The 14,194-nt window shown below is 47.0% G+C and overlaps 1 protein-coding gene across 1 annotated transcript in view; it reads right to left on the reverse strand.

The window, feature by feature from the left end:
- The window catches only part of MB21D2 (Mab-21 domain containing 2), a 104,599-nt gene that overhangs the window by 41,834 nt on the left and 48,571 nt on the right, over positions 1 to 14,194 (reverse strand). The gene's annotated exons all lie outside the window — the stretch shown is intronic.

The following is a 14,194-nucleotide window of genomic DNA, read 5'->3' on the forward strand; positions in this document are numbered from 1 at the left end:
GCTCATGTTTTCAGATGACGGCAGCCCCGGCTCACAGACTGACTGCACCCTCATGAGAAGCCCTGAGCCAGAACCACTCCCCTGAACCGCTCCCAGATTCTTGACCTCAGAAACTGGGGGAGGTAATATAGGTTTGTTGCTTTAAGTTGTAGAATAATCTGTTACCATCAGTAAATAACTAATACATTAGGCTACACTAATAGTTGCAAGGCCTGGAAGAGAGAGGGAGAAAGTCCTGGAGGCTGGAAGTTTTGTCAGGAAGGTAGGTTTTGAAGGATGAGTTAGTGAGTGGTGAGGGGGTGGTAATGTGCCACAGACGTGAGTGAACCAGGCGGAGGGGCAGGAAAGCATCAGGCAAGTTCAGTGGGCAGTCCACAGAGACACCGATGCCAGGCCAGGGTGTCTACCACTACTTCTTCAGGCAACGGAGAGCAAGTAAGGTCCTTGAGCAAGAAAATGCCTAGGCAGTACCCAGGACTGAGAGTTCCCAGTGGTGGGCATGCAGAAGATGGATTAGCCACGTTAAGACAGAGGCAAGGAAGTCAAAGAGGAGCCATCTGCAGGGACCCGGGGAGGAAATAAATGAGGAGCTGAGCCAGGGTGTAGCTGAAGTGGGAATGGAGAGAAGAGATGAACAGGAGGCACAGCACGGACTTGGTCCACCGTGTCACGCACCAGCCTCCCACGCCACCTGCCTGAGCTGGGGTTTCCAAACACTCCCTCAGTCATTTCCTCTGTGTGCATACTTAGTTACACGCCTGATGACGACACTATGAGGGACACAGCCTTCCATCAAAGCGCCGCCGCTCAGGCATACTCAGGCACGCTGTCCTGGTGTACAAGGCACTGCACTACAAAATTAATGCCATAAATATTGGAGATGTTACAGTCACAAAATCAGAGTGAATGTGTAAGCTTTGTCTCCTCTTATATCACCTCAACTGCAAGAGCTGACGCCAAATTACACTGTTATCTTCAATAAAATAAAGTCAAGTACTAATAAAAGAGGACTGTGGAAGTGATACACAGAAAATTCAAGAATCTTTCACCACAGTGACAGGTCTGAAGAGGAAAGCACTGAGAAGCAATATTAGTATTATCAATCTGGTCCAGTCATCCTATGTAAAGTAACAGGAGAAAAAGCATCAAAATGCCAGTGGAGATTCAATGAGGATGCTGGGATTCTCTGGGAAGTGGACACTGTGCAATTACTCAGAGACTGTGGAAGCGGCTGCTCATGCCGGGTGGGCTCCGGCCCTTCCAGTGACACTAGCAGAAAAACTGACCAAGGGCCCTGCCTGTGGGCAGGATGTCTTTGGCAGAGCTGTGAGGGCCCGGAGGGAAGGAAGCAACATGCCATTGGGGTGGAAAGAAAGAACACATGTGGCTTTTCCTTCCCAGACATGCAAGGCTAGTGTCCATCCGGTTAAGCATGCCTGGTGGGCAGTGTGACCCACACTCGTTTTGCAATTAGGGAAAATGAGGCTGAAAGGGGAGCAAATCTACTGGCCCAGGTGACACAGGCGGGACAGTTGATCAGGATGGGGAACCTGGTTTCTCAACCCCCAGCCCAGCATTCTTCTGCTTTCACTTAACCCCTTGATGAAGAAGAAGACAGTGATGAAGGAAGAGTCTCCCAAAGAGCGTCCAGTGAATGCACTATGCTCTGAGATATACTGATCTCACTCAGAGACAAAAGTTGAATCCTTTTCCCATGAATGCAGCCATCTTCTAGGTCCTGTGAGGTAGAGAGGAGTATATGAGCTTCCAGAAGCAGAGATGGGTCAGTTTAGAAGAAAAAGTGGTCAAGAGTGAAGGGGGAACAGAATGAAAGTGACATGCAAAAGGCCGTTGGTGTCCCGATACAAGCAGGTGGTGGCAAAGGCCATTCAGAACGGCCCAGAAGGCCCGGGTCTAGGCAGGATGCCTGGCTCAGGGAGGCCTGGGAGGGACAGTCATCATGGAGACCAGTTGCAAAGGAAGGACTGAGCCAAATTACAGAAGCCTGGAATCCCAGAAGTTGTTTAAACTTGACCTCACGGACAGTAGGGAGACATGGATGCTTGCGCCATGCTTAGGAAGTAACTAACGGGATCCAGTCACCCACGTCTGTAACTTGCTGAGAGACTGCCTGCCACGGAGTCCTATCAGCGGAACTATGAAAGACTAGCGGAGCTCCTTCCTGCTGCTGACATGTCGTGGCAGCACGCTGGTCTGCCTTCCCGTGAGGGAAGACACTGCCAACGCGGCGTCAGTAGCCTGCCTCTCCATCTGCTGTGATGGAAAGGGACTGTCATCCCAGCTTCGGAGCCAGCTCTGCTCGCCCCGCACTGTGTTAGGACTACAGAGATGCTAAGCGTCCTTCTAGGCGCAAAAGAAATAGAGGTAGAAAAACCTGCTCATAGAAACTGAACCCAATTAATTCACAGAAACATAAACGTGTCTCTCTTTGTGAAACAGTGAAATCTGCCCGAGGAAAGGTGTCCGGTCTGTAGATACGAACGAGCACTGGTCAGGGAAGGAGAAGAGCTGGTCAGAAAACCGGATTTCCCACCCTGGCTCTGCCACCTCCCAGCCAGGTGACCTGCAGGGTACTTCACTTTCCTGAACCTTGGTTTCTCCATCAGTAAAAATAAAAACACCCTCTGTTCTGCCCACCCATCAAGAAGACTACAGGAGAGGCGTGCTTCCAGCCCCCGGCCCAGGCCTGTGAGCAGCCATGGCTCCTCTCCAGGCAGAATCAGACCAGGAGCCCCTGGAACTTGCTCCCAGTCTGTATGCTGAGTCCAAACCGCCAGACTGGGGCCAGAACCCCTGCCGTCCTCGCTCCAGAACCACCACCCCTGCTTCCATCCTCGCACACCACTGCCAACTATGAAATATGTTGCCCCTGTCCAGGTTTTGATTCCTGAGCATTGTTGTTCCTTCTAGTTCTGCCTCCCTTGGCCAGAGGCCCACACTGAAACCACCAGCTGGAGGAGATCATGGAGGCAGCCAGGTCCGTGCCTCCGGGATGGTTGGGCTGGGGTACATGGCACCCATCCACATTCCAGCGTATCCGACATCCAGACTTTTTGGAGGGAATGGGTTTAGACTCTTTTTGTTACTCCCAAATCCGAGTTAGTACTCACGGACATTAAATCTCCCTGATTTCAGTGCCCTGGTATGGGCTGGATGCCCACACCATAGTGGTTATTTCAGAGACAGAAACACCCTCTCCCAAAACCTTTGGCAATTCCCAGGCACCTGTTTCCTTGCAGTGCTCCTCACCCTCCCCTTCCATTCCACAAACTGATGGGTACATTGGCAGATACACCTCATAGCCACTGTGATGCCAAAGCTTCAAGTACAACCCAACAAATGAGGAAGGAAAACCAACGGGCACTGCCCATTTCTTTACCAGGAGGTCTCCCCGATCATTCCTCTGCACTGGCGAACAGAACCAGCAAAACCCACTGAGAGAAATCAGATGGAGCCCCAGGTCACCCCGATAACAGAGCTCCCAGGGGATTCTGGGGAGAGATGAAGTACTTCCAAACCCTTCCCCCAACATGGCCCTCCCCACATCAGCTCTCAGGGCCCGATTCCAGGCTGTCCCTTCACAAGAATGCCATTCACACGCAGCCATATTTTGCCTGAAAAAGAGAAACTGGAATAAGCAAAGGGCCCTCCTTTGATCTGCAGGAGAAAGTTTGCTTCTCACCCTCCCATCTTTCAGCCAGGCGGTTGGCAGCCTCTTGCCTTATTTCCCTCCAGAGGAAGGCCAACAAGAGTCAAGCTCTGGCCTTTAGTCCCTAATTGGAACTTACACAATTGGTGATTAACGGCCTCTTGAACAAGAGTGATCCTCTGCTCACTATAGATTTGGCTGCTAAGTACATCTGATTCAAAATGAAAAGAAACACATGTATTCTTTGTCTGGTTTCCTTGGGAAGCTCGGAAGTTGAGGACCAAATGGTGAAAGAAAACTCTAAAAAAACTGTAAGAGAACGATTGCAGGGTGACGGCCACATAGTCTTCAAATGACATAATTTACTGAGTAAGGTTTTCTCCCCCTTGTAATTAAGAGCCACAGAGAAAGTAACGTTCATCACTTAGGAGTCGAGGGAAGAACAAAGTGCCGCCCATCCCTAACTCAAGCGAGCAGCCTTGACACCCAGTGCGACTCTTGTCACAGCACAGAGTCTGTGGTGGAGACCATCTGTGTCTATAATCAAAACTGCCATTTAGAGAATGTTTTCTCCCCATGCCCTGCCTTGCCGAGCATCCTCGCCTGTGCCCCAATCCGCAAGACAGAAGGGTCACACCGGGAGGAAATTCTTAGCCTCCTTAACCTACAGTTTGCATCGCAGCAGCGAATGATTCCTCCCTGACAGCTTGGAACCTCTGCCATCCCCACCAAACCACTCCGAAGGGCCTCACGGGAAGGACAGGGCAGAGACTGCAATGTCAAATGTCACTCTGGCCCACTCCTCTTTCCCTCCACCAGAGTCTGGGACAAGCGGCACCCGAGAGTCCACATTCACTTTACTGTCTTAAATAATGCCTTTAGCAGAATCATTGTAAAATTCTGACTGGAAACTCAGACTTCTCACCTGCCTGGTTTAGACCCCAATTATAGTCATCATCTAATTCTATCAGTTATTAATGTTATAAGACTTACACAGCAACCTATTCGTTCATAAGTCTTTCATACACACACACACACACACACACACACACACACACACACAGATACAGAGGACAGGGGTCCAGCACAAATAACACCCATTTTTATTACAAAATCATGAGCATGTAATTCTGTAACATAACAATATCACACTCAAGCACACCATATGACATTTTAGGTGAAATGTTCAAATTAAAAGTATAAATTATTACACCCATATCATTAAACTACAAACCACACTCAAGCAGGCATTACTTCTGCCGGGCCCTGTATAAATGCAATAGTAAAAGAAGCAAGAGTAAAAATATAAAAAGCACTATTTATTGAGTACTTACTATAAGCCAGGTGTAAAGCATTTCATGTATATTATTTCAGTAAATCCTCATTATAATTCTATGACATAGGTTGCTTTGGCATTTTGTTTGTTTTGCTTTATTTTTATAGCTACCATATTTTGCCATGTATAATGCACACTTTATTGCCGAAATTTTTGAAGGAAAAATAAGGATGTGCATTATACATGGGAATTCATGCTAAGGCGTGGGTGTGCATGATACACAGGAATGCATTTCTCAAGGCAAAATACGGTAATTACCCAGAATACCAATCCCTCTTTCTCCTTCCTCCATGCCACAAACCACACACATGGATCAATGCGCTTCTGTACACACGCCCAGGTCCACGCCACTGGTCCCACTCCTAACATATCCATCGCACTCCTAGCCCACTCGTAGTGCTGCCTCTCGTGGAATCAGGAGATTTGGGATCCCAGACAAATCTCTTTCTACTGAAACACTCCAAGACTACAGTGAATAACCCTGCCATACAATTTGATTTAAAACCAGAGAAACAGCCATCATTTGACCAAGCCACACTCAGACAGGCACTGCCGGAAAGAGCTCCCTAGAATCCCAGAGCCAGGGGCCAGAGGTCCTTCCCGCTCCTAATATCACAGCCTTTTAGTCTATGGTCTCCAGGGACCCGTCTTCACGCTTCTACCACACTTGGGCCAAGATGCAAACGTGTGGCACACCCAGAGGCAACTGTGTGCATGGCACCTTGATTCCTGCAAACAGTTTTATTAAATGCCAATTAATTTAAGATCTCCTAAGTGATCTGGTTTCAGGGTTCCCTGGACTCCTTTCCTGGGAGACAGCGAGGCCCAGCTGGAGAAGAGGAGCCACCACATGGAGGCAGAGGCTCTGGAAAGCCCTGGAGGCAGCCATTCCTGAGTCTCACGGTCTCAGGATCACAGAGCTGGAAGAGACCTAAGGCTTCATTAGTCCCCGAGACAGTCACACAATTATTTGTCAAAACAAGATCCAGGTGAGTGGGTCTCACAGACCCAGACTACACTTATTAAATATTGAAAATAAATTCATCATCAGGTAAAGGCACTGGTTCTCCATGTACTTGTCCAGAGGTTAAGAAACACTACATCTGTCCAACCCAGTCACTTGGGATAAGCTGACAAACATCAGCTTGCACCCTCCTTAGGGTCAACCAAAGACAGCAAAAAGAGCCTGGTCTTTAGAATAGGTTAGAACTGGGTCCAAATCTTAACTCTGCCAATGGGATGTTACGGATTCTGGCTCTCCAAGGCTACTTTTCCACATTGTAAAATAGGAGTCAGGTGGACTGGCACGATGAGCTAGGATGAAACAAGATGGCATGTGACAAGACAGCTAGTAATAGGTAGACAGCAGGTCCTTCACCTGCCTTCACTGCCAGGTCACAGCAAGGAAACACCACTCCTCGTGACATTCCAAAGGTCTAAATTCTTGCGTGGCAAATGCCTCCCAATTCAACACAGCAGCAGATCAGTTACCCAGACTCTACAGACTCAGTAATCCATCCAGCTTCCGACAATTTACTTTAACTACAATATCCTAAAGCTGTTTGCAAAGCGCTCTCCCCCCAGGGAAAGCAGAAATAGAAATGACTATTTGGAAACTATCTGAAAAATGTAAACAGTTATATCCGTTACACACGGTGATAAAACATTCTAGCCAATAAGGGCAGGTAAAATCAATAACACAAATGAAAGCTCTGTCAACAAAATTCAAATAGAAACCCAATTTGGGCTTAGCTTCAAAGTACTGTACACTCTCCAAAATAAAATATAATCAACAAAAATACACTTGAGTCTACAGCTGTAACATCAACACTAGTGGCAGCTTGTTTACACTCATTGGCCCAGAAATGCTCTTCCATCTGGTCACATACCCAGCATTACAAACATGTTTCAAAGTTATTCAAATACTTCCTGTGTGAAAACAGAGGTTATTTCATGTAGACAAATTTGGAAGAAGTCAAGTGCTAAATATGCTGCAAAGATCCTGATTAACCCGCAGAACTGACATTTTCCTTTCAGCCTGCCAGTTAAATGCCTGCTCTGCTTTTTAATTCATTCACCCACCTCTACAAACATTTGAATTGACATTTTGCCAAAGAGCTATCGCATACTCTCTAACAGGGAGGGGAGAAGGGAGTACAACAGCTATAACGTGAATTTCAAACACCAAAGTATCTTCCCAAAGTTCTGGCCCAAAGAAGGCCCCACACCACCCCGATAAAACAAGTCACACTGGTGGCATAAATGCCATAGGGGGCTGTCCATTCATACAGTAGAGAACGTGACTCCTGTTTGACCTGTTTCCTACTCCAATGGGGTAAGTTGGCAGACTAAAAGGACACTTCTGAGTTCATTTTTTTAAAGCTGAAGAAAACCTTGTGAAATAAAGTAAGTCAACCTAAAACAGTTTATGCACTAGCATCCAGGAGCTATATGACATAGAGTTATGTCTTAAAGCAGATACGATAAAGTATGCAAATGATTCAATACTAATCTCTAAGTCTTCCTAGAACAAATCACCCGCAAGGCCTGGTCATGTACAGCCAGTAGCAGGAAACCCATCCATCATGGCCGAGGCATGGCTGAGCTTCTGCTGTGGAAGGTGGGCGCTTCCCCTTGAGACTTTGGTCAACCAAAGACAAGAAAAGAAGCAAATGAATTCAGAGGGCCCCTGGGAGCCTAAAAAATATTCCAGAACTCCCACACCCTGGACCCACGGCAGTCATGAGTTTTTACGTCATAAGTAGTTCATCTGTTTACTCAAAGAAATGTGCTTAACATATTACAGATTCATTATCGTTCTAAGATCCTCAATGCTGCAGCCAGAGAGAGCGCTGTAAACCACATGTGCAAACGCGTCATGTTCTGTTCAGTCCCACAATGTGCCACTCCTCTCACAGGAAAAGCCACAGTCCCCAGATGACCGGAGCAGGGACAAGCCTTGCTCCCACCACTGCCCCTGTGCAAACACCAGCTGCACTCACCTCCTCCACGAACATCCCCGGAATTCTGCCCTGGCTTCTAGCCCATCTTTAACCACCTGCAAGTTTTGCTGCAACATCACCTTCTTACTCTATTTAAAATGTCCACCTCTTCCCATCCCCCTTTACTGTGCTTTACTTTTCCTCTTTTTTTTGCAATATTCACTGTATTAAATGAAAAACAAAATAATTTGTCATGCCAATTCTTTATTTCCGCTTTCCCCTGATAAACTATGTTCCAAGAGAGTGGGAGTCCTCCATTCTGTTCAAGGACATCTGTCTCCAGTCCCTAGACCACTCCCTAGCACATAGTAGGGTCTTAGATATTTGTTGAATGACTAACTGGTCTGCAGAAACAGGAGCATTCTATCACAAAACAATTCCATGGGGCAAAGACTAGGCTTGCAGGGTCCCATCTCCAGGGCACTGACCCTATCTAATGCCACAGGAAAGGACCTGGAAAGGACCCCAGACAGATGCTGGACAGAAGCTCCAGCAGAGTAACAAATGCGGGCAGACTCGGGCAGGATGTATGTACACCATCCAACAAGCAAGCATCTCATCACTGCAAGTTTTAACACCCTCCAAGGCACCCCATGGTGTGGACTCTATCATTTGCGGCTCAAGGCTCTCTAATCTGGCACCCACCCATGGCAGCTCTCATTCATTCGGTCACTCACCACATGTGTGGTGAGCCAGGCACCGCCTTCAGTCCTGCATGTACACTCCTCTGCATTCCAGCAGAAAACAGCTGTCTGCTATCAAGTCCCTGCCTGCCCCTTCCCCTGCCCCACCCAGATACACAGACAGCCTAAAACCCTCCTTACCAGGCTCAGCCCCTCCCACTGAGTCCGGGGATTGGGAGCCCCATCCCACCTCCATATGGACACCATTACTTTTGCTGGCCTGAAAGCACATAACCCAAAGGGCACGTAAGAATGGCTCACATTTTATCAGCCACTGTGGAACCATAGGCCACCCAGCTCTGAGCTACTGACCTCCAGAGTAGTCATTTAAGGCCGTTGTAACTTTTTCCATGTTTATAATCATGTTTACATATGTCTTATATGCCCTGACTTATAAGGGGGGTGGAATTATGGGGTGGTTAAGAGCACAGGCTGTGGTTAAACCCAGTCTGCTCTGCCAATTATTAGCTGTGTGACGTACTTCCTTAGACATAAAACGGCGATTATCATTGTACTGACAAAGCAGGCTTAATGCGAGGACAAATGAACTTAAACAGGTACAGCTCAGGGAACGTGGACACAGAAACCACCCAAGGCTGACACTCAAGATATCGTTCCCATAAACAAAATGTGGTATATCCACACAGTAAAATATTATTTGCCTATAAAAAGGAATAAAGCACAGATTCAGGCAACAACACTTTGGAGACACTGTGCTACATGAAACAAGCCAGACACAGGGTCCATGGAGTATATGATTCCATTTATACAGAATGTCTACAACGGGCAAATCAGTAGGTATCGAAAGTAGATTATTGAACGCCAGGGGGCGTGGAGGAGGGGGGAAGGGACGTGAGTGCTCAGGAGCATGGGCTTTCTCTCTGAGGTGATGAAGATGCTTTGGAATTAGATCATGGGGATCGCTGCACCACTCGGTAAATATACTAAAACCATTCAATTACACACTGGAAAAAAAGGAAGTATGGATTATTCCTCGTCTTCCGCAAATACTAGGAGCCCCAGTCTTACTGCCATGTTTCCCTAAGGTCCCCAACAAAACTTTGCAAGACATGCTAAGTGTCAAATAAACCACGTAATCAATGACAAATGTGGAGCCAAAATTTTCTAGGAAATATCAACAACAACTGGCACCACTCAAGCAGCTGTGAGGAATGACTGGCCAACTTGGGCAAAGTTCCATCCCCTGGGCATCTGGAGGAGCACCAGCACAGACCGGCTCCCTGTGGCTGAGGGTCAAAGGCAGGTTCTGCCAGCAGGGGCAGCACTTGGATGAACGTGATCAGGGAGAGAAAAGGCAGTGTGGGGGGGCTACCTCATCCTTTCAGTTGGGTTCATAACCAGAGACGGCAATCAGCATGCACAGCATCAGTTCCCAACATGCAGACCTATTTATACAGTCTCTCTAATCGATGTGATGGCTGCAAAAATAAATGAACCGGAAAGGAGGGTTGTAAGCAGAGAGAATGCCACAGGAAATAAATAGGCACATATTTCAAAGCAACAGTTTCTTTGCTTGAGCTGGCAGACAGTAAAGAATTCTTAAATATATTCCAGCACTCAGCTGAGCCATCCTTGCAACCTGTTCCATATACATGTTCTTAGCAGAAATTTTTAAAGGAGGGAAAAAACAGAAGAAGGGCAAATGAGATATAGCCTCAAACAAGAAAAGAAAAATAGTCTATTTTATGGTGGAGAGAAAAAATAAAATTTCTTTCTTGCCATTTGCTAGGAAGGCTCTAAATATAGAAAATTTAAAACAATGAAAACAAAATAAAAGTTATGAGTAGGACTGACACAATCAGGAATTGGATGAAGAGTGGGGGAAGCTCAGTTGTCCAGCCAGGCCCAAACCATGCCTAAGAATTTTCAGAACGCACTCCAGCCTGCCCAGTCTTTGCAGGTCACTGTAATCAAGTCGCCCATTGGTCCCCGCCTGGAGCACTCTTACTACTGGTCCAAATCACTCGGGTTTGCCTGTTTCTCCTTCCATGACCACCCAGAACTCCATTTTTTTTAAAAGGCTTTTAAACCATCTCATCATCTTTGAATTCTCTCAGCTACTTTTCTTTCCCATTATCACTGCCCCAAATCCAGCCCTCATCATCCCTCTCCCTTTGAGATTATTTTGACCTCCATTGACCTGGTTTATCTTTAATCTATTGGCTCCCTGATCCATCTTCCACACACTCCAGCACTATAAATGAACGAACGAACGAACAAATGAATGCCTGCATGAAGTGTAAATTTTGTAACCTGACCTTAAAGACCGCACGTGCCCACCAACCACACGGGCCTTCCGGGCCCCTCCCCGTCAGGCCCCTTCAGGCCGCATCCCTCCACCAGCCAGCAGCCACTCCATTCCCCGGTGACCCTGTCAGAACTCAACACTCCTTTCTCCACAGCGCACTTCCGTGACAAGTGATTTTCACACAAAGGTAGCATTTTAATAGGATGTGATTTTATCATTTCACACTCACCAAGTTTTGGCTCACCACAAATGCAGCCATGTCTTATCTTCAAAGCCTTACTGAGTTCCTACACGGGCCCCAATCAGGGTTATAACAGCAGTGTCAGGATGACAGCCTGAGTGCTGCTCAGTATATGCACACCGAATACGTGAACGAATAAATGACCCCCAATAGAAAAACGATACCTGCAAATGTTTATTTTGCACTGTGCTAAATGCCAGGTACTGTACTAAATGTTTCACGTAAGTTTCTGTTATTTGTTTGTTTGTTTGTTTTCTCAATTAAGTCCTCAAGTGACCCTTCAGGTAGGTACTATCATCTCCATTTTACAAATAAGTAAACTGAAGTTCAAGTTCTAAGATCACAGTGTCAAAACATGGCAGAGCCAGGACTCTGCAGTGAGTATGGTGACTCCAGAACCCATTCTCTGGAATATTAACCTCCTCTCCCTCTTCCTCTCTCCTCCATCTGCAACACCACCCCCTCGCTTCCATTTAATGAATGGAAAACAAAAATGAAGCTTGGAGAAGTTGTAAAACACGACAAATGCAGCAGAGACCTACATGCGTGTAGTAATGTTTCCAAAGCTCTGAATAAAGGTAATCAGGAGAGCCTCCAACTACTCTCAGGAGGGGCTGCCTCCATTGTCTTATCAGAGCTCACGGCTGAGGCGGGAGTCCTGGGGCGCCTTCCTTTGGCTCACAGACTGACACTGGCCTGGAGCCTCCGCAGGTGGGTGTGAACCCCAGCTGACCCTTTTACTCCGTGTGAGCTCCTGCCCATCACTTCAGCAGCCTTAGTCTCAGCCTCCTCGTGGGTTAAAGGAGACCCAGTGTGTACCCCACAGGATAAATGGGGAAACCTGGAGGAAGCCACACTCAAAGCATCATGAGCAAAGAGACCCAGTGCCTGGCATTTTACATCTGGCATTGCACTTGGCACATTTTCTGAAGTCTGGGTCATGGTTTCCTAGGTGTCTCTCTTGTCCATGAATAACCTCCTGCCTACTTGATATCTAAGTGCAGGAACAGATTTAAAAAGAGAAAACTTCCATCATCATCATTGCCAGGACCCTAAAAACATAGGGAAAATTAAGCAAAAAAAAAAAATCATTCACTATAGCCAGCAAGAGGAAAAAAGGTACTTGCATTTCATTACAGTCACATGACTTCATGCTTTTCATAATGGAACACATTTACAGGAAGAAAACGAGAAGGGCAAAAACAAATATGAATGAATAGATTAAGAAATGTAACTGATGTCCTAAACATGTAATCAAAAAGAACAGGCCTTGGAATATAAATTGAAAGATCTGCCTCTGAGAGAACCAATTGAAGGCTCAAATTGAACAGTCTCAGCAATTTGTGGGAGAAGAGATACTATGAAATGGCATAATGTAGGAACAAAGAACCAAGCATTTTTATCTGGCTCCCAAATAATTAAGTGAACCTGCCAGTTCCATGTGGCAGATGGGCTTTAAAGAACTGCAAGGGCTGGGGGGCGGGGGAGCATTCAAAGTCAGCCTGAATCCATTAGATACAGAGAAGCCACTACAGGTTTCAGAACAGGCGTCTCCAGCCCAGGCCAAGAGGAGGGGGAGGCGGCCCAGGACCGCCACACACTCAAAGGGAACCAACCACGCCTGTTCAGCCATCCAGCCTGCACATCTTGCCCAGCTTCTGGGCTCCTTTCTTCCCACTGGCACTGCTAGGCCGCATGCACACAATCGCTGTGGTATCACGGAAACAAGGCTGAAGAGGACAGAGCCCTGGTTGCAGGTTCCGAAGGCGTGTGCTCAGTTCTCACTCACCCTGTTTCTCATGCAGGGTGGGGGGAAATCCCTCCCTCTGACAGTTTCCTCACCTGTGACGGGGAAAAACGTGGGAATGAATCACACCAGGAAATTGGTCCCTAAGTCCATGGGTAAGGCAAACTTCACATGTTATGAAAAGCTCTGGAAATCCCTAAAAGCACCCAAAAGGTAGGGCCAACATGTTTTCACGTATAAACCGTGAGAGGCACATGAGACTGGGGCCAAAGGAGAGAGCAGACTCACCTGTCCGCCACCATCTCCGTCACCTGACAGCCCACATGAACCTTCCTCCCCTCCCCCAGAGCGGAAGGTTAGGCCCTGGGCAGTGATCTCTGTCTGTCTTCTCCAGTGTTTCATGCACAGCACTGAGCACATGTGAGGTACTCAGTAAAAAGCTTATTGAAACCAAATAAATTAATAACAGAAATCACAGAAGCCTGCAGGAAAAAGAACAGTTGATCTCATGCTTAATGATAGACGGCATCCAGAGGAAAAACAGACACCGCCATGAAGGAGGGACAAGAGCAGATGCCACAGATGGTACAAACAGTGCCACATCACACAGTGAGGGGTTTCTTCATCTGAAATATAAGATGAAAGAAGAAAACTAAAGCAGAAATAATGCCAAATGGAGCCCCAAAGTTCCGGTAAAGAATACACTCCTAACACTGTATGAATAGGGGCAGAAGGCTACCACCCAATCTCAGGAGGCTACTTTGGTATCCCCAAGCTCACAGGCCCTGTTAGGAAGAAATTCAGCTGAGAGGGTGGGGGTAGACCATGCGGGAATGGTTTCTGAAGGCCGATGCATGTAGTTCGGGCCTTCAGGCTGTTGCTCACAGGCCTGGAGGTTCTCTGAGCCAAAACCCCGCCTCCCTCTCCAAGCCACCTTGGCTTCGGCAGAGCTGCCCAGAAAGGCCAGCTGGTCTCTCCGGTGTTGCAGAGTAGAGTTTTCCACCCCTATTCACATTCATGCCCCAAAACTCCAGGCAGAAACTCTCCTGGTGATAGAGAGGGGCTTAACTTTTTCAAGTTTTTCTTTTTTTAAAGTTGCAAAGACTGATTTGGGAAACAAGTACATTTCAGAAGGAGAAAAGTCATTAGCATGCATAAAAAATAAAGGCAGCACAATATTGATTGCGGCAATTTAGGAAAGCTGGCACAGTGCACCTCTCCAATTCACAGGAAATTGAGAGAAAAT

Source organism: Phyllostomus hastatus, unplaced genomic scaffold, assembly GCF_019186645.2.
Source record: "Phyllostomus hastatus isolate PE091 unplaced genomic scaffold, TTU_PhHast_1.1 phas_contig_86, whole genome shotgun sequence".
In the NCBI taxonomy this organism is placed as follows: domain Eukaryota; kingdom Metazoa; phylum Chordata; class Mammalia; order Chiroptera; family Phyllostomidae; genus Phyllostomus; species Phyllostomus hastatus.